At 38.2% G+C, this 21,361-nt stretch overlaps 1 protein-coding gene and 1 pseudogene across 2 annotated transcripts in view; one reads left to right on the top strand and one right to left on the bottom strand.

The window, feature by feature from the left end:
- The window catches only part of LOC124595969 (hemolymph lipopolysaccharide-binding protein-like), a 73,800-nt gene that overhangs the window by 11,018 nt on the left and 41,421 nt on the right, over positions 1-21,361 (bottom strand). The window lies entirely within an intron of this gene.
- On the top strand, positions 1,244-1,361 carry LOC124596843 (annotated as a pseudogene).

Genomic DNA, 21,361 nt, shown 5'->3' with positions numbered 1-21,361 from the left:
CAAAATTTGCTAAAAATTTGTAGAAATTTTCAGTAAGAGTGAGGGAGGGGGGGTGGGGGGGGGAGGCATACAGGTAGCTATGGCAGTCCTGCCAAGCATGTTAGATCACCTTGGTACAGCCCTGCTTTCATTATCTGTGCAGACACTATTGTTGATTTTCTGTCAGATAGTTCTTGAAGGACACAGTGCAACAGCCATTAGCAGTTGGTTTTTAGACCCAACAACCTGTAATGATTTAGATGTACAATGTTTTATCTGACCATAATGATCAAATATTAACAGTAAAATACACTGACCAGTTAGCTACAGACAATAAGAGAAATACTCTATCACCAAATCATAAACAATGATTCAATTGTGGAGTTTAGAGAGAAATTATAGGAAGAACCTTGGGAAGAGTTTTGCAGAGTAAGTAGTATACCTGGAAAATTTAACACCTTAACTTATCTGTACAGCAATTTGAGTTTTACTTTCCCCTGATACTGAACAGAAGGAGGGATAAAGGAGGGATCATTTCTGAATAAGTATGATGTCCCAAGATCAGAGAGCTCATCTTAATCCAGTAACCAACTGCAGTCAAGAGTTGAAACACCACTGCCACACAGGCCATTTGAATCCTTCCACCTCCTATTAGTTTACTTGGAATCCAGACATGGGAACTTGCTGTCTCTAACATATCCCCCATTTCACACCCTCCTGGACTTAGGCTCTATTAACAACCTCACTTCCGTTTTTCAGTAATTTAAATTCATTACTTATTCAATTAATTTATTTTTACTTTCATGTTCCTCTCTCTCTCTCTTTTTATTAATGGTCTTCTCCCTCTTTTTCCCTTTTTCACATGCTTCTTAATTGGTTTATTCATCCTACATTTCATTTCCCTCCCTCTTTAATCCACATTTATTTCTCACCTTGTCCCACCTCTCATCTCTAAAAAAGGTGCTTATGAATGTACAGTCTTTGGCCTCCTACTCTCTCTCCCAGATTTCTTCCTATTTGTCTTTGCCCCTCAACCTTGAGTCACAGTGTGCCATTTGCCCCCCCCCCCCCAACCCCCCCTCCCACCCACACCTTCCATCACCTCTCCCAACCCCTTCCCAACCCATTCACAGCATTCACTAATGAACTTCACTTTCCTCCTAGAAGTAAGAACATTTAAGCTTCAGAAGGTAGGATCAGTGTTTTCTACTTCATGTTTTTCTTTTAGAAACACAAGAAATTACACCTCCTGAAAGTAAGTGATGCCAACAGCCTTGCCGCAGTGGCAACACTGGTTCCCATCAGATCACCCAAGATAAGCATTGTCGGGCTGGGCTAGCACTTGGATGGGTGACCATCCGGTCTGCCAAGAACTGTTGGCAAGTGGGGTGCACTCAGCCCTTGTGAGGCAAATTGAGGAGCTACTTGATTGAGAAGTAGCAGCTCCATTCTCGTAAACTGACATACAAGCAGTACAGCAGTGTGCTGACCACATGCCCCTCCATATCCGCATTAAGTGATGACTGTGGGTTGAGGATGACACAATGGCTGGTCGGTACCATTAGCGCCTTCCAAGGCCTGTCCAAACACAGTTTAGTTTAGTTTAGAAAGTAAGTGATGGCCAGCCACTCTCCTTGTAATAACAAATTGTTTAACTAACCATGAGTATCATATAATGGTAGCATATAATGGCAAAAAATATGTTACCCAACTAGGTTTAATCATAAAAGAAAAATACTAACAGATTTTAACCATAAAAATTATAGACATAGCTTCATCAATCTAAAATAGGTAGGGGTATATGGAAGATGATACCAAATCATTAGCCAAACTGCAATGATACTTTACAACCAACATCTGTGATCACACTTGTATAGTCCTGATTGAATGATCCTATGAAGTATTCAAAATCATCTACGAGCAAATAGTAAAAACAAGTTGCAGTTTCCTCCTGCAGGCTTCACTCTGCCAGTATCATGCATTTATTAAGTTGGATCATATCTAATACACTACATTTGCATACATATAAAACTAAGAGATCGTCATCTATGTGGAACATCTTATAATAATATCAATAATAAGATACTTTATGTAGGAACTAACACGCTTAAATTTAATTTTGGTTTGTATGACTGCTGGAAAATTTTTGAAAATAACAATGGACACATTTTTTGACCAAATTAATAGTCAAGAAGTATTTATACTCGCTATCCCGATATACAGTATTGATTGTGTGATCTGCTTCCATGATTGAAAAAAAGTGATACATTATTCACAACAAATTTCACCAAGGAATGAATACATTGAGAAGATATACTTAGGATGCTCATTTCTTTGAATGGGTTCATGATGACGCTCTTGAATTCACATCACAAATGAGTCATATTACATACCTTAGAGCTGAGAATCACAGAGCAGGACAAATTTGGAATCAAATAACAGAATGCTCTTTTTAATGTAATTGAATACATAAAAAATCTACTCACCAAGCAGTGGCAGAACACACACATATAAAAGAAGATTATATTTTTTATATGTGCATGTTCTACCACCACTTGGTAAGTAGATATTTTATCTATCCAGTCACATCATCATCATCATCATCATCATTTATTGCCTTATCGGGCCTTTAAGGCCTACAGCAAGAAGAACAAAAGGAAAAGTAAAGACAAAAAGACTTACAAAGTACTCTATACAGTAGTAAAAGTTACATATGTACATTACAGCTTAAAGAAAAACGAAAAAATAAACAGGGCATTCAATCAAAGGTTTAAAAGGCAAGAGGGATACATTACAGAAACAAAAAAACAAAAAAAACACACACGCAGTGTCTGTCAATTACACGAGAGGAGGGAGCTGTTGCAGATGGCAGTCCATCTCATCCGGTCGTTGGCGTCCTCCTCCACGGCTGCTGGTTCCACTTCTTTCAGGATCGTTGTTATCCTATCCTTCCATCGAGTTCTTGGGCGTCCTCTAGGGCGTTTTCCTGTGGGTTGAGAGTGGAGGACTCTGTTTGGAAGGGATCCGTCTGCCCGTAGGATGTGGCCAAACCATTGGAGTCTCTTCTGCGCCAATATTCGTCCAATGTGTGGCTTTCCATACCGCTGGTATAAATCTTCTTTTTTTCTTCGTTCCCATTTACCTTCCATGGCATTGTAGATGGGTCCATATATCTTCCGAAGTACCTTCCTTTCAAATGCACATATTGCTTCTTCTGCTGTTGCTGATATCCAGTCACATTATAATATTCTTTTTTGTTGGACACAAAAGTGACACAGTAACTACCACAATAAAAAAAGCAAAGATACATTTTCATAGTGTCACAGAACATGGCTACAGGCTAATACCAAAGAGTTATAAGCTGGTGACAGCACTGGACTGGGAAATGCTGGGTGGGTGGATTGGGCAGATCTTACAACTGGGCCTTCCACACGGATATGATCCCTGTGGCAAAGGGGTTGGATTGGAAGTGGCCTTGGGATGGGCTAGGATATTGTGGAAGTTGGGTGGATGATGGTACACCACTTTAGGAGGGGTGGGAAGAATCTTCGGTAGGATGTCCCTCACATCAGGGCATGAACAAAGCCCTGACAAAGGATGTGGTTCTGCTGTTCTAGTCTGGTGTGATATTGTGTAACAAAGGGGGCACTCCTTTGTAGCTGGTTCTTGGGTGTGGTTGGAGGATTGGGGATGTGTGTAGAAGTGCAGGGAAGAACAGCACATTTCATATTATTGAGAAATAGTAGAGAGAGTGTCATGCACATGATAGAGGAGCTGGGGGTGGACATCATTAAAACAAAGGCAGGATCTTCTCACAAAATTTCAATCATGACCTTTCTCCTCCAAATACAAAAATATTTTGTTGATGCCGGCCTACATAGGGAGAAATGATCACAATAAAATAAAGGAAATCAGAGCTTGCAAAGAAAGATACATTTGTTCGTTTTTTTTATGTGTGTGTGTGTGTGTGTGTGTGTGTGTGTGTGTGTGTGTGTGTGTGTGTGCTATTTGAGTAGAATAACAGTGAATTATTGTGAAAATGGTTCAACGAACCCTTTCCCAGGCATTTAAGTGTGATTTTCAGAGTAACCATGTGGATGTAGATGTAGATGTACATAGAAATAGCATGAGAGATCTGTCTGCAGACTGGATCTGAGGATAGTGTCTGTCTGTGAAGGCTCTGGTGAAACCTTCAGTATACTGGCTAACAGAGTTCTTGTCACTGTATATATGCCATCCCCAATCGGCCAGACTGTAAGTGAGGCTGTCATCCCTTCAACACCCAAAAATCCTTCTCATACAGTCTCGCCACCCAGGAATGGTGTATCTACAGTGACAAGAACCGCTTGCCCATTATACTGAAGGTCTAACCAAGGCCTTCAAAGACAGGCTCTACCCCTTGATCTAATACGCAAACAGTTCTCCCATGCCTTTTCCCCACACACCCCAATCCTTTCACCATTCCCAAGATACAGCTACAAAGGAGTTCCCCCTTCATCACACAATAATATGCTGCACTGGAACAACTGAACCACATTTGTTGTCAGGGCTTTGATTACTAATCATCACACCATAAATTATGAATGTCCTACCTAAGTTCCTTTCTACCCATCCTACAGTGGTGCACTGTCTCCCACTCAACCTTAACATCATCTTAGTCCCAGCCCTTTTGCCGCAAGGATCATGTTCCTGTGGCAGATCCAATTGCACAACCTGCCCAGTCCACTCTCCCAGCACTTCTGATTCCAGTCCTGTCACAGGCATGTCCTACCCCATCAGGGTCCAGACCACCTATGAAAGCAGCTATGTCATGTACCAGTTCTGCTACAATCATTGAACAACTTTTTATACTGGTGTGGCTACCAACCAGCTGTCCACCAGGGTGAATAGCCATTGCCAAACTGTGTCCCAGAGCATAGTAGACCACCCTGTTCTACAACATACAGATTAACATAACATGGTTGAGTTCAATGACTGCTCCACAACCTAGGCCATGTGGATCCTCCCCTCAACAAGCAGATTTTCTGAACTGTGCAGATGAGAGTTATTCTGACAAACATTCTCTGCTCCTGAAATTATCATGACCTCAACCTACAGTAACCTTCTGTCACCATATCCTCCACCAAACAGCTTCCACACCCTCTGTCTTATCACCTTGTCCCTATTCATGTCCTCTGACCCTCATTTAGTGCTGCCCTCTGCCAATGCTCCAGCCCATCTTTCCTCTCCCTGAACCTCCCTTTTACCATTCCCTGTTTGCAACCCTCACAACCCACAGCTTCTCAACACAGCACCTGGTGGCATTGTTGTCATGCCTCCATTTAGTCCCTGCATGCTCCTCCAGACAGCATTCTGCTCTCCCTCCTCCTGTACACTGGTTACATACACATGACAGATGCATTCTAGTCTGAGCTGCTGGAGATGGTGGTCATGTTTGCTTGAGGTGTGCTTGCTTATGAGAATGAATGTGTGTGCATTTATGTGTGTGTGTGTGTGTGTGTGTGTGTGTGTGTGTGTGTGTGTGTGTGTGTGTGTGTGTGTGCATTTGTTTTCTTTCCTAAAGGAGGCTTTTCTCAAAAGCTAAATGTGTAACAGTCTTTTTGCCAGTCTTTGTCTGCCACTCATTGTGTCATCTTTAGAGTGAGTAGTAATCTATCTTTTTCCTTATATTGATGTAATTAATGTATGTGTGTCATAAGACAATGAAATTCTGATTCTGATTTTTTTCAATACTTCCATTTTGTTGAGGTGAGTATAACTTCCAAGTTCATTTAGATGCTTTTTAGCAAGAGAATTTTTTATTTATATCCCACTGTTTTACTTTAAATATTTTCCTATCTTCCTAAACTGATTTTCTAATATATTTATTAAAGTCTCTATCTGGAAACAACAGATGGTTTGTTTTCAAAAAATATACAGTTCATAAATAGGAAAAATCATCGTAAGACAACAAAAAATTTACATGTGAAGGAGGACTGGAGCTTGATAGTAGGAAAAGGAAAAGAAGGAAAAATAATAACTGAATATGGCGTGGGGGACACGAATGAATGAAGAAGTTGCCTGATAGAATTTTGCAAAGAGTGTAATTAATTCATCACTAACATATGGTTTAATACAGAAGGAGTCTATTTAAGAGAGAAGAACTTGAAGGCAATCTTACAGAAATGGAAGAGGACTTAGATGAAGATGAGATGAGAGATATGATCCTGTGAAAAGAATTTGGGAGAGCACTGAAAGACCTAAGATAAAACAAGAATCCAGTATTAGACAACATTCTGTCAGACCTACAAATAGCCTTGGGAGAGCCAGCCATGACAAAACTCTTCCACCTGGGATGCGACATATATAAGAAAGCTGAAGAAGAATGTGTTAATTCCAATTCCAAAGAAAGTAGGCACTGACAGGTGTGAATATCAAAAAACTACTAATTCAATAAGTAATGGTTGCAAAATACTAATAGGAATTCCTTACAGAAGAATGGGAAAACTGATAGAAGATGTTCTCAGCATGTAGGAAAATAAAAGGCTATACTGAATGGGACAACTGGTAGAAGGCAACCTCATGGAAGATCAGCTTGGATTTTGGAGAAATGTAGGAAATCTCAAGGCAATACTGACAACTGGACTTATCTTAGGAATGGTTAAGGAAATACAAGCCTACATTTATAGCATTTGTAGATTTAGGGAAAGCTTTCAAGAATGTGGACTGAAATACACTCTCTGAAATTTCAAAGGTAGCAAGAGTAAAATACAGGGAGCAAAAGGCTAGTTACAACTTGTGCTGAAACTAGGTAGCAGTTATACAAGTTGAGAGCTATGAAAGGGAAGCAGTGGTTGTTACTTGATCTGTACATTGAACAAGCAGTGAAGAAAACCAAAGAAAAACTTGGAATACAAATTCAAGTCCGCGATAAGAATAGAAAATTTGAGGTTTGCCCATGACATTATAATTCTGTCAGAGATGGCAAAGGACTTGGAGGAGTAATTGAATGGCATAGACAGTGTCTTCATAGGAGGATATAAGATGTACATCAACAAAAGCAAAACAGAGATAATGGAATGTGGTCAAACTAAATCAGGTGATGCTGAGGGAGTTAAATTAGGAAATGAGAGTATCCTTACTAGAAAGAACAGATAAGCAGTTGTTAGTATCCCACTGAGTAAATGAATCGAATTCATTTACTTCCGGTACGATGGACGTGGAAGAATTATGGGCAAATTTTAAACACATTGTAAAACATGCATTGGACAAGTATGTGCTGAAAAAGTGGGTTACGGACGGAAAAAAACCCACCGTGGTTTAACAGCACAATTTGGAGAATGCTCAAGAAGCAAAGACAGTTGCACTCGTGGTACAAAAAAGATCGGGAGAATGAGGACAGGCAAAAGTTAGTAGAGATTCATGCTGCTGTAAAAAGAGTGATGCGCGAAGCATACAACCACTACCACTGTCATACCTTAGCAAAAGATCTTGCTGAAAACCCAAGGAAATTCTGGTCTTACGTAAAATCGGTAAGTGTTCGAATGCTTCCATCCAGTCACTCACTGATCAGTCTGGCCTGGCAATGGAAGACAGTAAAACAAAAGCTGAAATTTTAAATTTAGCATTTGAGAAATCTTTCATGCAGGAGGATCGTACAAACATACCGCCGTTTGAGTCTCGTACAGATTCCCATATGGAGGGCATAGTGATAGACATCCCTGGGGTTGTGAAGCAACTGAATTGGTTGAAAATAAATAAATTGCCAGGTCCTGATGGGATTCCAATTCGGTTTTACAGAGAGTACTCTACTGCATTGGCTCCTTACTTAGCTTGCATTTATTGTGAATCTCTTGCCCAACATAAAGTCCTGAGTGACTGGAAAAAAGCGCAGGTGACGCCTGTATATAAGAAGGGTAGAAGGACGGATCCTGAAAATTACAGACCAATATTCTTAACATCAGTTTGTTGCAGGATTCTTGAACATATTCTCAGTTCGAATATAATGAATTTCCTTGAGACAGAGAAGTTGCTGTCCATGCATCAGCACGGCTTTAGAAAGCATCGCTCCTGCAAAACGCAACTCGCCCTTTTTTAACATGATATCTTGCAAACCATGGATGAAGGGTATCAGACGGATGCCATATTCCTTGACTTCTGGAAAGCGTTTGACTTGGTGCCCAACTGCAGACTCCTAACTAAGGTATGAGCATATGGGATTGGTTCCCAAATATGTGAGTGGCTCAAAGACTTCTTAAGTAATAGAACCCAGTACGTTGTCTTCGATGGTGAGCGTTCATCGGAGGTGAGGGTATTATCTGGAGTGCCGCAGGGAAGTGTGGTAGGTCCACTGTTGTTTTCTGTCTACATAAATGTTCTTTTGGATAGGGTGGATAGCAATGTGCAGATGTTTGCTGATGATGTTGTGGTGTATGGGAAGGTATTGTCATCGTGTGACTGTAGGAGGATACAAGGTGACCTGGACAGGATTTGTGATTGGTGTAAAGAATGTCAGCTAACTCTAAATATAGATAAATGTAAATTATGTATTATAATGCAGATGAATAGGAAAAAGAATCCCATAATGTTTGAATACTCCATTAGTAGTGTACCGCTTGACACAGGCACATCGATTAAATATTTGAGCATAGCATTGCAGAGTGATATGAAGTGGGACAAGCATGTAATGGCAGTTGTGGGGAAGATGGATAGTCATCTTTGGTTCATTGGTAGAATTTTGGGAAGATGTGGTTCATCTGTAAAGGGACCACGTATAAAACATTAATACGGCATACTCTTGAGTACTGCTTGAGCATTTGGGATCCCTGTCAGGTCGGATTGAGAGAGGACATAGAAGCAATTCAGAGACGGGCTGCTAGATTTGTTACTGGTAGGTTTGATCATCATGCAAGTGTTACAGAAATGCTCCAGGAACTCGTGTGGGAGTCTCTGGAGGAAAGGAGGCCTTCTTTTCGTGAATCACTACTGAGGAAATTTAGAGAACCAGCATTTGAGGCTGACTGCAGTACAATTTTACTGCTGCCAACTTACATTTCACAGAAAGACCACAAAGATAAGATAAGAGAGATTAGGGCTCGTACAGAGGCATATAGGCAGTCATTTTTCCCTCGTTCTGTTTGGGAGTGGAACAGGCAGAGAAGATGCTAGTTGTGGTACAAGGTACCCTCCACCACGCACCGTATGGTTGATTGCGGAGTATGTATGTAGATGTAGAAATGAGACACTTAGTAATAGATGAGTTTTGCTATTTGGGCAGTGAAATAACTGATTACAGCTGAAGTACGGAGGGTGTGAAATATAGACTGGCAATGACAAAAAAAGTATTTCTGAGGAAGTGGAATTTATCAACATCAAAGATGGACCTAAGTGTTAGGAAGTCTTTTCTGAAAGTATTTGTCTGGAGTTTAGCCATGTATGGAAGTGAAGCATGTACAATGAACAGTTTAGACAAGATGAGACTAGAAGCTTTTGAAATGTGTTGCTACAGAAGAATGCTTAAGATTAAATGAATAGGTCATGTAACTGATGAGGAGGTAATGAATAGAATGGGGGAGACAATAAATTTGTAGTAGAAGTTGACTAAAAGAAGGGATTGGTGGTTAGGAAACTTTCTGAGATATCAGGGTATCACCAATTTAGTATTGGAGGGAAATGCGTATGTGTGTGTGTGTGTGTGCGCGTGCGCATGCACATGCTGGGGGGGGGGGGGGGGGGAGATCATAAAGGAAGAGTAACAGAAGGGTTTACATTGCAGTTGTTATTTGGAAATGAAGAGGTTTGCACAGGACCGAGTAGCATGGAGAGCTGCAGCAAACCAGTCTTCAGACTGAAGACCACCACCACCACCACAACGACAACAATGTCTTGTTAAGATTATTTATGTCATCAGATATCAAGAGATTTACCAAGAATAGTCCTTCAGAGATACACTCACAACAAAAATGACAGTTTTAATTTTACCAGTCCAAAGAGTCCACTGGATTTCCATAACAAAGATATGAAAAGTCACATTATGGAGATATGACAAAACACTTCATATTTACTTCTATATGTTATCACTTCCTCCAAAGATGAATAAAGAGAGTAAGTTCTGAATTTCACATGGATTTAAGCTTCAGTAATGAAATTCTTTCATGCAGCATCTTGAGTCAGACCCTCTCCAATGAACTGATTAGTCAATCAGCTAACTGGTTAGTCCTGTCAGCATGTCTAACCCCAGGTCTGTATTCAAGAATCTTTCTCTGACAAGGAAGTGTTGGACTTCTATGTGCTTTCACTTTAGATCACAAACTGGGTTTCTGGGCAACTTCACTGTACAGGGTGTTCAAAAAGTCTCTCCGCAGTGCCATATCATTGTTAGCCATGCATGCCATCTGATTGTTTGCCTTCCTGGGTTACTTCCCTTCAAGTGGACTCTCCCAATATTCCACTGTTTTGTTTATCTCAGCCAGCATCAGTTGTATCATTGGTGTGTGTCATTATATGTTGACGTGAATGTGTAAGTTTAGTTCCTTTGTTCATTTGTTTCATTTTTGTAACTGTTAAAATGCTAACCATTGAAGAATGTGTGTTTTTAGTCAAACAAGTGTTCAAAGCTGGTGGTAAATACACAGTTTCAGTTTGTCAAACATTTAGTTCAGTTTTCTTGGAGACAACACTCCCACATCATGATACTGTGTGAGATTTGATTAACAAATTTTGAAGCATGAGTTCAGTGACAGATGGACTGAGAAGTGGTCATCCTAGTGTTTTGTCTGAGGATAAACAAATAAATATTTCCGATAAAATGTCCATGAGTCCGAGCAAGTCAGTAAGAAAACTTGCCCAGGAAATTGATGTTAGTTTCAGAACAGCCCACATAGCTATAAGGAAAAAATTAGAACTTTTCCCATACAAAGTGACAGTTGTGCAAGAACTGAAAAACACTGATCATGGCAAGAGACTGCATTATTGTCAATGGTTCAAAAATATCATTCAACAAATGGAAGGGATATTCTTAATGAAACATTTTTCATTGATGAGACATGATTTCATGAGGAACCACTTCATTCTGTGAAAATAGGAGTTTGGATTGCAATTTCTAGATGTCAGATTGTGGGTCCCATATTTTTCAATGAAACAATAAATGCACAATGATACCGCAGTGATATTCTGTACCCATTCATAGAAGAACTTGTGTTAAGTGGAATACTGAATAGTTATTTTCAACAAGATGGTGCAACCATGCATACATCTTGTGTTTCAATGTCACTGCTTGCTGATGTTTTTTATTGATGCCAAAATTTCACAGGGACTTGGTCCTCCAAGATCGCCTGACCTAACACCACCTGACTTTTTCTTCTGGGGTGCAGTAAAAGCAGCTGTCTATATAAACTGTCCAAAATCTATCAATGACCTGAAACTGCAATATCCACTTTCACTGCTTCTGTTACAGAAGAAATGTTACAGCTTGTGTTTAGATGAATTGAATTTTGTATTCAACAACAGGGGGAACTATCAACATTTAATGTGAAAATTTGTAAGTAAAAATGAATATTCATTAAATTAATAACTTGTATTTCACTGAGTTTCATTTCAGTATATTCACTGTGGCATATGGCATGCATGGCTAACCATCATATGGCACTGTGGAGAGACTTTTCGAACACCCCGTATTTGCACTGACAATGTAGAGTGCAGTAAATGTCGCTTGTTTGGAAGTTCCAAAAGTTCATACAGCAATCTTTTCAGCAGTCCAACTTCTTAGCTTCTTCATTTGCTGATATTATTTCTCCTTCCGTAATGGATTTTGACACTGTCTTTTGTAATTGACTGGTTCATGATTAAGCCCCATGATTGAGAGCTGCGATATCACCTGTTATTTAATGTCTCATGGTTTTTTCTCCAGCATTACTGTAGATGCTTAAAACTTCTTTGTTCTTGTAGGTAATTCCATAATCAGTTGTATTCTTCAGGTATATAAAAATTCATTTTATTTGATTCCAGTCTCAAGCTGCTTTGTTCACTGTGACAGCAATGTCTGGGCATGAGACTGTAGTCAAATACATCAAACCACCCTGTGATGAGGAACTTTGACTGTCATCTTCTCTTTGACATGACTTTCTTTCCACCAAAATGGAGTAGAAACTCCATTAGAGTAAGCCAGTCTAAACCTTTCCAAAATTTCTTTTGGGTATTCCTCTTGGGTCTTGATTTTACTGTATCTTCATATCAAAAACATTTTTTTGAAAGATCCTCTACTTATGTGAAACTCTAGCTTCAAAATTTTCATAAACTCTTCAGTATCTGATCTGTTGCTGCCCACAGCTAAACCATCAACAACACAGATTGCAACTAATAATTCTTGTTGCACCAATGGCAGAGGATACACAGATCTGCATCACTGTTTTTAAATCCAGCTTCCATCACAAAATCTATGAAATGTTTTTCCAATAACATGGGGCCTATTTCAACCAATACAGACTTTCCTTCAGTAAACATACATACCCACTGTCATCATCAAAACTTTCAGGTTGTTCCATATATATCTTCTTTGAGTACAACTTTTAGAAACGTCATTTTGATGTCAAGCTGGTAGGGCTTAGTTTTCTCCATAGCAGCCACTGCCAACACGGCTTGAATAGTGTCATAATGTGCAACATGGCTTAATGTTTCTTCATAATCAATTTCCTGGTTTTATAATTTTCCTTTGGCCACAAGACAACCCTGAGGCAAACATTTCCATATTTTTGCAGTTTTCTTGTGTAAGGCTCACCGATTTTGCAGAGTCTGTATGCCACATGGATGCCCCAACTAACACCCAAGTATGATTCACTTTCACAGAGTTCACTTCTTCATGAGTGGTCTCCAGCCACAGATTTTTGTTGTTAGACTGTAAATCTTCAGTATACAAGCTTGGATCCTTGTCATTGACGATAGAAGTTCCAATCATGTACACATAATCTCTGCTGGCCATCCATTCTGTTTTTTTTTCTCTTTTTTTGTTTTTGTTTTTGCATGTGTTTCTTCATTATTAGTTGACTTCCTTTGGAACTTGATGTTGTATCAAAATCTTCTTCCTCTTCCTTAAACCTTCTGTCCTCTTGTCATGGCTGAAATTTTCTGATTCCTTTTCCTCATCAGAAGAATGATTAGTTTGACTCTATCAAACAGTTTCATCACAGGCAACTTCAAATTCAGTAACACTGGTGAACAAATTGCATAAAACTTCAGCCTTAATTAGAGCATTCATTTCAGATGGAATCCAGACCCTAAAGCCATCTCTGCCAGTCACATATTCAAACAGATATTCATGCACAGCCTTCTTGTCAAACTTTTAATGAAAACTCTTGTTCATTCACAAAACATTCTGTTCCAAAGATTCTCAGATGATTCAGGGTGCCTACTGGTCATCCATACCACAGTTCACAAGGAGGTTTGTTTTCAATAGATTACTTTCCAGTGTGTTTCAAAAGATATGCTGCTTGCTTCTGCACATAGTTCTTTTGGTAGTTACTAGGTTTCAAAATAGAATGTGCACACTCCACAATAGTGCAGTTTTTTATTTACACAACACCATTTTGCGTGGTATGTAGGGTGGAGTAATCCAATGCTCTGTGCCTCTTTTTGCCAGATATCCCAAGACTTTCTTGTTATCAAACTCTTTCCTCTGTCATACCTGAACTCTTTGATAACATGTCTGAGCACCATTCAGGGACTGTTCTAGGATTGTGCTGACTTCACTCTTCTGCTTCAGGAAGAAAATTTACAAACCTTGCTAAAATCATCTTGAAAACACATGTGGTAGTTAGTGTGCTTTTTTGACAGACTTTATAGACATAGGTCTGGTTTTGTTGGCATTGATTTGTTCACCAATAACCATTGGTCAATTCAATTTCATTTTATGAATGGTAATCAACATATATTTTTCCTTTGCATGTCCATTGCAGAACATTTCCTTGTGCCCATTGACACTGATGTTCATCTGCTTCAAGATGATTTTAATGTGTTGTTTGTGCTCATGACCGAAGCTCTCAAGATAAACTTGGAGGACATTCTACTGTGTCATGAAATTCACTTGAAATAGTTGTGCTTGTTTAAGGATGAGTGTGCCAAAAACACACAGACCATGGTTGACATGACCAATCATCATCATCATCATCATTTCCCCAATAACTTTGTCTTTAATTTTGACACTTCTGTTGCCAAGTCTAATGCCAAACCTTTTGATGCAGCTATGGAGAACAACTGAGCACTTGTTTCAGAAATGTAAAGCTTTCAATTTGGCTTTTTTCTGACATTATCCAAAGGCATTTGAAATTTCACAGTTCCATGAGCCAACATGCTTACTTCTATTTTCCCAATTGAAATCTTTTCAGGAATAGTGAATTTTGTGTGCGATGGAAAATATTGTTTATATACAGCGATGTGATCTGTGAGACCACTGTCTCAGTACCAACTGTCAATATCCACACAGTTATTGACTGAGGCATTGAAAACATGTTGCAAAAATCAAACATTCTTTTCAGAATGACTGGTACAAATTCTGTAATCTATCTTTTTCATTGGATGCTCTGCTGTCCAATGACCTATCTGTCCACAAGAAGATTTTTGTTTTTCATGTTCAATATCCTCTTTTATTTTCTCATTATCATAAACTTCATATATCTGAATTTTCTTCTTGGGACCACTGCAGATAGAAAATGCAACTGATTCAACTATACTTTGATCATGCAGGTCAGTCATGCACAACTTTTCAGTTAAAATGTTCACACTTTGTTTTGCAGATGGAATTACGTCCTGCAGGTTTCTAAAAGTGTAGTATTCTTTGCCTAGCACAGATAAAATTTTACTATTTAAAATTCTTTCAGACAAAACATTTTCTTCGTGTGTCTGCAGTTCATTGCTCAAATCCATGAAAAACTTCTGCTACTACATGGTGTGGGTGGTAATGTTCTCTTTGTCATTAAATTGAACAAAAAAATGCTTCAGTCAACATGTTCAGTCATTGGATAATGCTGCGCTCAAATGACACGCATAACTAGTTCTAGATTTCACATGTATCGGTGCATGTCAGCATGAGCTCGGCTACAATTTTTCTAGTGAACATGCTAATAAACTTGGCACTTTTGTATCTGCTTTCAACAACTGCTCCTGTGCTGCCTTTTTTTTTCCTGAAACAGAATGTTCCACCAATTTGGGACACTGGTACATATCATTAATATCTTGAACTGCGTATATTCACTAATTAAATTTGTTATAAATAATCCATCACAATTTGAGAATAATAGTAATGTCCATACAGACAGCATTATAGAAAAATGATCTTTCTTAGCCATTATTGAAGCTGTCAGTGGCTCAGAATCGACTTCAATATACAGCAACAAAAATTTTTGATTATTTGCTCAATAATATAAAATATCTCACAGTCAGCAAAGCAAGATTTAAAACTAACTTAAAATCATTTCTCCTAGGTGGACTAAAAAATAATGCGTTCTTGTATACATATACTGTATTCCTTACTGGGTTCCTTACAGTACTATCTGTCAGACAGCAGCAAGCAGTTAACAGTCTGTGATGACTTCAGTGTAGATTTTCTAAGGGATTCTGATAGGTAAAATGATCTGGAAATCTCATTTGAATTTTACAATTTGATGTCAGTAACTAATTTCCAGACACAGGTGCATGAAGACAGTAGGAACTCAAATGATAATTTTTCCTTTGGTGAATCTCAAAGCAAGAACATAACTTTTTTTCCCAGAACAAATGCTCTCCCCAATTATAATGCACAGTTACTTAGGATAATTAAGACAGTGACTTACAACATGAATACTTCTCAATGGAAACAAGTTAGAATAATTCATGACTCTGATAAATATATTTCTCAAAATAGTTTATAGGAGATGAAGTGGGATGAAATTTATAACAAGCTAAATGCTAGCATAAAATTTAATTAACTCCATGATAAATTCACATCATTATTCAAATATAGCTTTCGGCATGAGCTAATCATAAATGACACTGAACAGCCATGTAAAAACCATGGATCATGAAAGGGATTAAAATACATTGTGAAAAGAAAAGGGAAATGTATCTTTTGGCAAGAGCAAATAGAGATCCTGAAGTAGTTGCACATTACAAAAGCTGCTCAAAATTATTAAGAAAGTTTATTGAAAATTGAAGGAACATGCACATAATGTCAGAAATCAGAAATTATGACAACACACATAAGACTGTACATAATGTAATGAAATGAGAGACAGGACAACAAACCAAAGAACAAGATAACATCACTATTGAACCCAGTGGAAGGGCTATAAATGATGAGCCACAGGTAGCAAATGTATATAGCAATCATTTCTTAAACATAGTCAAAAGGGTAGTGACAAATAGTTCAAGAGAAAAATTACAGCAGTATGTTGAAAAAGCAACTCTCATAAAATTCAGTCATAGGAATGTATCACTAGTGTCTCCTTCTTAAATTAAGAAAATTATATATACTCTAAAAAATAAAAGCTCATCTGGATTTATGGTGTTTCCAATACAGTATTAAAGATTTGTTTCCATATAATAAGTCCAGTCTTATACAAAATATGTAATGCATCGCTAACTCAAGACATTTTTCCAGAGAGACTGAAATATACTGTTGTTAAATGCTCTTTACGAAAGGTGATGACAGAGATGTCAATAACTGCTAACATGTTTCCCTGCTGATGCAATTTTACAAAATTTTTGAGATGATGATGTGTTCTAGAATGGTATCCCCCTTTAGCAACAATAATATCCTGAGCAAAAGCTTTTCTCTACTGACACACCATTTACATGTTATAAGCATAAAACAATAAAATAATGCTGGCTGGTTTTTTTTGTGAGCTACCTGTCTAAGGGATTTGATAGTCTGAATCACAGTATTCTCCTAAATAAATTGAAGTTTTATGGAACTGATGGTACAGCCAACCAGTGGATAATGTCATATCTAAATAAAAGAAAGCAGAGAGTTGTACTTAGTAATCCAACCTATATGGTCAGGTGACATAATTCTGACTGGGGAGAAATCATGTATGGGGTTCTCACAGGCTCAGTCTTAGGTCCACTATTGTTCTTCATATATGTAAATGATCTTCTGTCTAAGGTACAGCAAGCAGAATTAGTTAGTTTTGCAAAAGACACTAGTACTGTAATCAATCCAAGCATACGTAAAACATGTAGAACATCTTGTTAGGTTAAAAGAGTATCCAAGGGGACTAATTTTGGAATGTTTCAAAGAAATGTTTTCAAATAAGATTACAAGAGATGCTAAATTGAAATGGGGTAAAATAAAATTTATGGCGCAGCCTGAGTAAAAGAAGGGATTGGTTGATGGGAGGCATACGGAAGCATCAAGGGGTCAAGGGCTGGTAAATGTGATAATGAAAGGAAGCAAATGAGGATAAAAACTGTTGAACAATCAGTTTCAAATGAATTTAGGGTGCTGTAGTTATATGGAGATGAAGAGGCATGCACAGAATAGAGCAGTGTGGAGACTGCATCAAAGCAGTCTTTGGACTGAAAACCATGACAACAACAACAAGACTTCCTAAATTTATATGACAGTTATTTTATTTCCCAAATACCAAAAATTTGTCAATGTATTGAGTGTATGATTTCCTAATTTAAATCAATCACCATACAATCTGACTTAATTACACTGGTATCAGAACCTTGCTTTACTCTCATTTACATTCATGTAACTCTTTTCAAGGTGCTAACCATTTCTTTCAACTGTTATCTCAAGTCCTTTGCTGTTTCCCATACAATTACAGACAATTGCAGTGACTGGACAAAATGTTTTTACTTCTAGTGTAAAAACTTTAATTCAGTTTTCAGGCCTCTCCTTAAATTTCTGTACTGCTTCATTGAATGACATAGTTGACAGACTACAGATTTGTGTCACTTCCTGCTCTATTACTGTCTACCTTTCATGTCATCCTACTGTTATAACAGCATGTTTTTTCCATACAAGTTTTAGATGATCACTCCCTCCCTGCATTTTATTATTAATAACTTTAGACTACCAAAGAGTGTGTACAAACACAACATGTAACTAATGTGTCATAGTGCCAATAAATAAGCCGACTGTAAATAATACATGTAACTAATGTGTCATATTGCCAATAAATAATCCAGCTGTAAATAATGCCTTAAGCTCAAAACTTTTTGATTCTTTACTAGTGGGTTTCTTGCACATGCCTCATTTCCTTCCAATATTGCAGTTGGACATTCCCTGGCATGATGTCCTTTTCACTTGCAGTTGTTACATGAAGAATTGTCACTACAGCATGTTAAACATTTGGCACATTATTTTCTTCTGCAACATTTCTTTACATGCCAATTTTTGCTGCATTTGAAACATTTAACTAAGAGCTTTTCCTGCTGACTTACTATGTCAATGTGTTTCTTTAGTTTTAAAGTAAAAGCATTCTGTGAGTTATTTGAATGTTCCATCCCATTTAATCTGTCTTCTTCAGGATTAAATCTTCAGAAAATCTGTTGAGATTTATCCTCTGTGGTTCTATTATCCCATGCAGTATGGAGTTGCTGAAGTTTTGATGGTAACATTCCAAGAATTCATAACATAATCCAAATCTCTCTCTCACAGCTTTGCTTTCTGCTGTCAATCTTCCATATATTCTTTATGTGCATACAGTTCTGAATAGTTGACTTATGAGTATTGTATGAGTAACTGAGGAAACTGCTCTGCAAATCTTCATTTGCTCAATCTGATTTCTTGCCATACAGCATTTCCAATTTTTTTAAACATTTTGTTGGCTTACTTGCAATATGCTATATTCCTGGCTATGTTGCTGCTCAAATTCAAACTTATAAAATTTGTACCTCAAGATCTCTCTCAGCCCAAGGCTTTACATGTTGTTCAGCTCCTTGGTTTTTCCTCCTGTTGGTTTTATTTCCCATCTTGTTGCTACTGAATACAAATACAGGGCTATTACAAATGATTGAAGCGATTTCATAAATTCACTGTATCTCCATTCATTGACATATAGTCACGACACACTACAGATACGTAGAAAAACTCATAAAGTTTTGTTCGGCTGAAGCCGCACTTCACGTTTCTGCCGCCAGAGCAATCGAGAGCGCAGTGAGACAAAATGGCGACAGGAGCCGAGAAAGCATATGTCATGCTTGAAATGCACTCACATCAGTCAGTCATAACAGTGCAACGACACTTCAGGATGAAGTTCAACAAAGATCCACCAACTGCTAACTCCATTCGGCGATGGTATGCGCAGTTTAAAGCTTCTGGATGCCCCTGTAAGGGGAAATCAATGGGTCGGCCTGCACTGAGCGAAGAAACGGTTGAACGCGTGTGGGCAAGTTTCACTCGTAGCCCGCGGAAGTCGACGAATAAAGCAAGCAGGAAGCTAAACGTATCACAGCCGACCGTTTGGAAAATCTTACGGAAAAGGCTAAAGCAGAAGCCTTACCGTTTACAATTGCTACAAGCTCTGACACCCGATGACAAAGTCAAACGCTTTGAATTTTCGGCGCGGTTGCAACAGCACATGGAAGAGGATGCGTTCAGTGCAAAACTTGTTTTCAGTGATGAAGCAACATTTTTTTCTTAATTGTGAAGTGAACAGACACAATGTGCGAATCTGGGCGGTAGAGAATCCTCACGCATTCGTGCAGCAAATTCGCAATTAACCAAAAGTTAACGTGTTTTATGCAATCTCACAGTTTAAAGTTTACGGGCCCTTTTTCTTCTGCGAAAAATACATTACAGGACACGTGTATCTGGACATGCTGGAAAATTGGCTCATGCTACAACTGGAGACCGACAGCGCCGACTTCATCATTCAACAGGATGGTGCTCCACCGCACTTTCATCATGATGTTTGGCATTTCTTAAACAGGAGATTGGAAAACCGATGGATTGGTAGTGGTGGAGATCATGATCAGCAATTCATGTCATGGCCTCCACGCTCTCCCGACTTAACCCCATGCGATTTCTTTCTGTGGGGTTATGTGAAAGATTCAGTGTTTAAACCTCCTCTACCAAGAAACGTGCCAGAACTGCAAGCTCGCATCAACGATGCTTTCGAACTCATTGATGGGGACATGCTGCGCCGAGTGTGGGAGGAACTTGATTATCGGCTTGATGTCTGCCAAATCACTAAAGGGGCACATATCGAACATTTGTGAATGCCTAAAAAAACATTTTGAGTTTTTGTATGTGTGTGCAAAGCATTGTGAAAATATCTCAAATAATAAAGTTATTGTAGAGCTGTGAAATCGCTTCAATCATTTATAATAGCCCTGTACTTTGGCTTTAATGCTAAGGCTAGTTTAAATAACCAAGAAATGTAGAGGAAAGGTGAGTAAAGTGGCCACCCTAAGGAAAATGTTTTTATCTGGTCTCATGTCATAGGTGCACGTATGAAACTATACCTGGTAGTGGAGACAAAGTGGCCAGATACAGAGAAAAGGAAAAATAAGACACAGATGAAGTAAACATGCTTTTCTAAGGCTTATGCTTGGATGTCTCTTCCTAAACAGTGTCACCTAACCCTTGTCTTTTATTCTTTGTGGAAAGGTATGTGGTACATTATTTCACTCAGCAAGCTGAAATGTCAAGTGGTGTAAACCAGTTACTGATAAGCCATAATATCTTCATTCTGTCTCAAAAATATGCATAAAGATTTCTTTCTCTTGCTCTTGGTTGAATACACATCTGATATTTCCAAGAATCTTTCATTAGCATTGCATGATTTATTCTTTCTTCCTTTTTTTTTTTTTTTTTTTTTTTTTTTTTTTTAAGAATTCCTCTTTTAAGTGTGTTTTTTGAGACAGTGAATATTTCAGTGCTTTAGAAACCAGTGTCTTTTCCTTCCTTACAGCATCCAATGTCTTTTGCATAGCTTGGGAATCTCATGGTTATTGTAGTGATTTTCTTATATAATTTGGTTGGTTTTTAACATTACACCAGTAATAAGAGAACACAGTTTTTCTCGAAATTGTTAATACACTTATGCTTTAGTTTACCTATTTTATGGAATACTCTTATCATATTATCAATTATGTTGTCTTGAAACCAGGAAAAACCATGTCCAAATGAATGCCAGTACACTAAATGTTGTCTGAATATGAAACAGTACACTAAATGTTGTTTGAATATGAAATCTCATAGCCTAGGCAGTTTATAAGCACATCATTTTGAAGGATAAAATAGAATGTTTTACCATAACTGCAGTAATTAATTGTTACAATACATATCCTTTTAATGCATACAGATGAACTTGTCACTTGCGTTACATCAGATGCATGGAAAATACAAAAGTATTTCACTGCAGAGGCACACGCACAACTAATGGCATAGAACTCACTGACGAAATTAAAGAAAAACTTG

This window comes from Schistocerca americana, chromosome 2 (assembly GCF_021461395.2).
Source record: "Schistocerca americana isolate TAMUIC-IGC-003095 chromosome 2, iqSchAmer2.1, whole genome shotgun sequence".
NCBI lineage: Eukaryota > Metazoa > Arthropoda > Insecta > Orthoptera > Acrididae > Schistocerca > Schistocerca americana.
The sequence above is the reverse complement of the archived record's forward strand: the minus strand, read 5'-3'. Positions and strand labels throughout refer to the sequence as shown.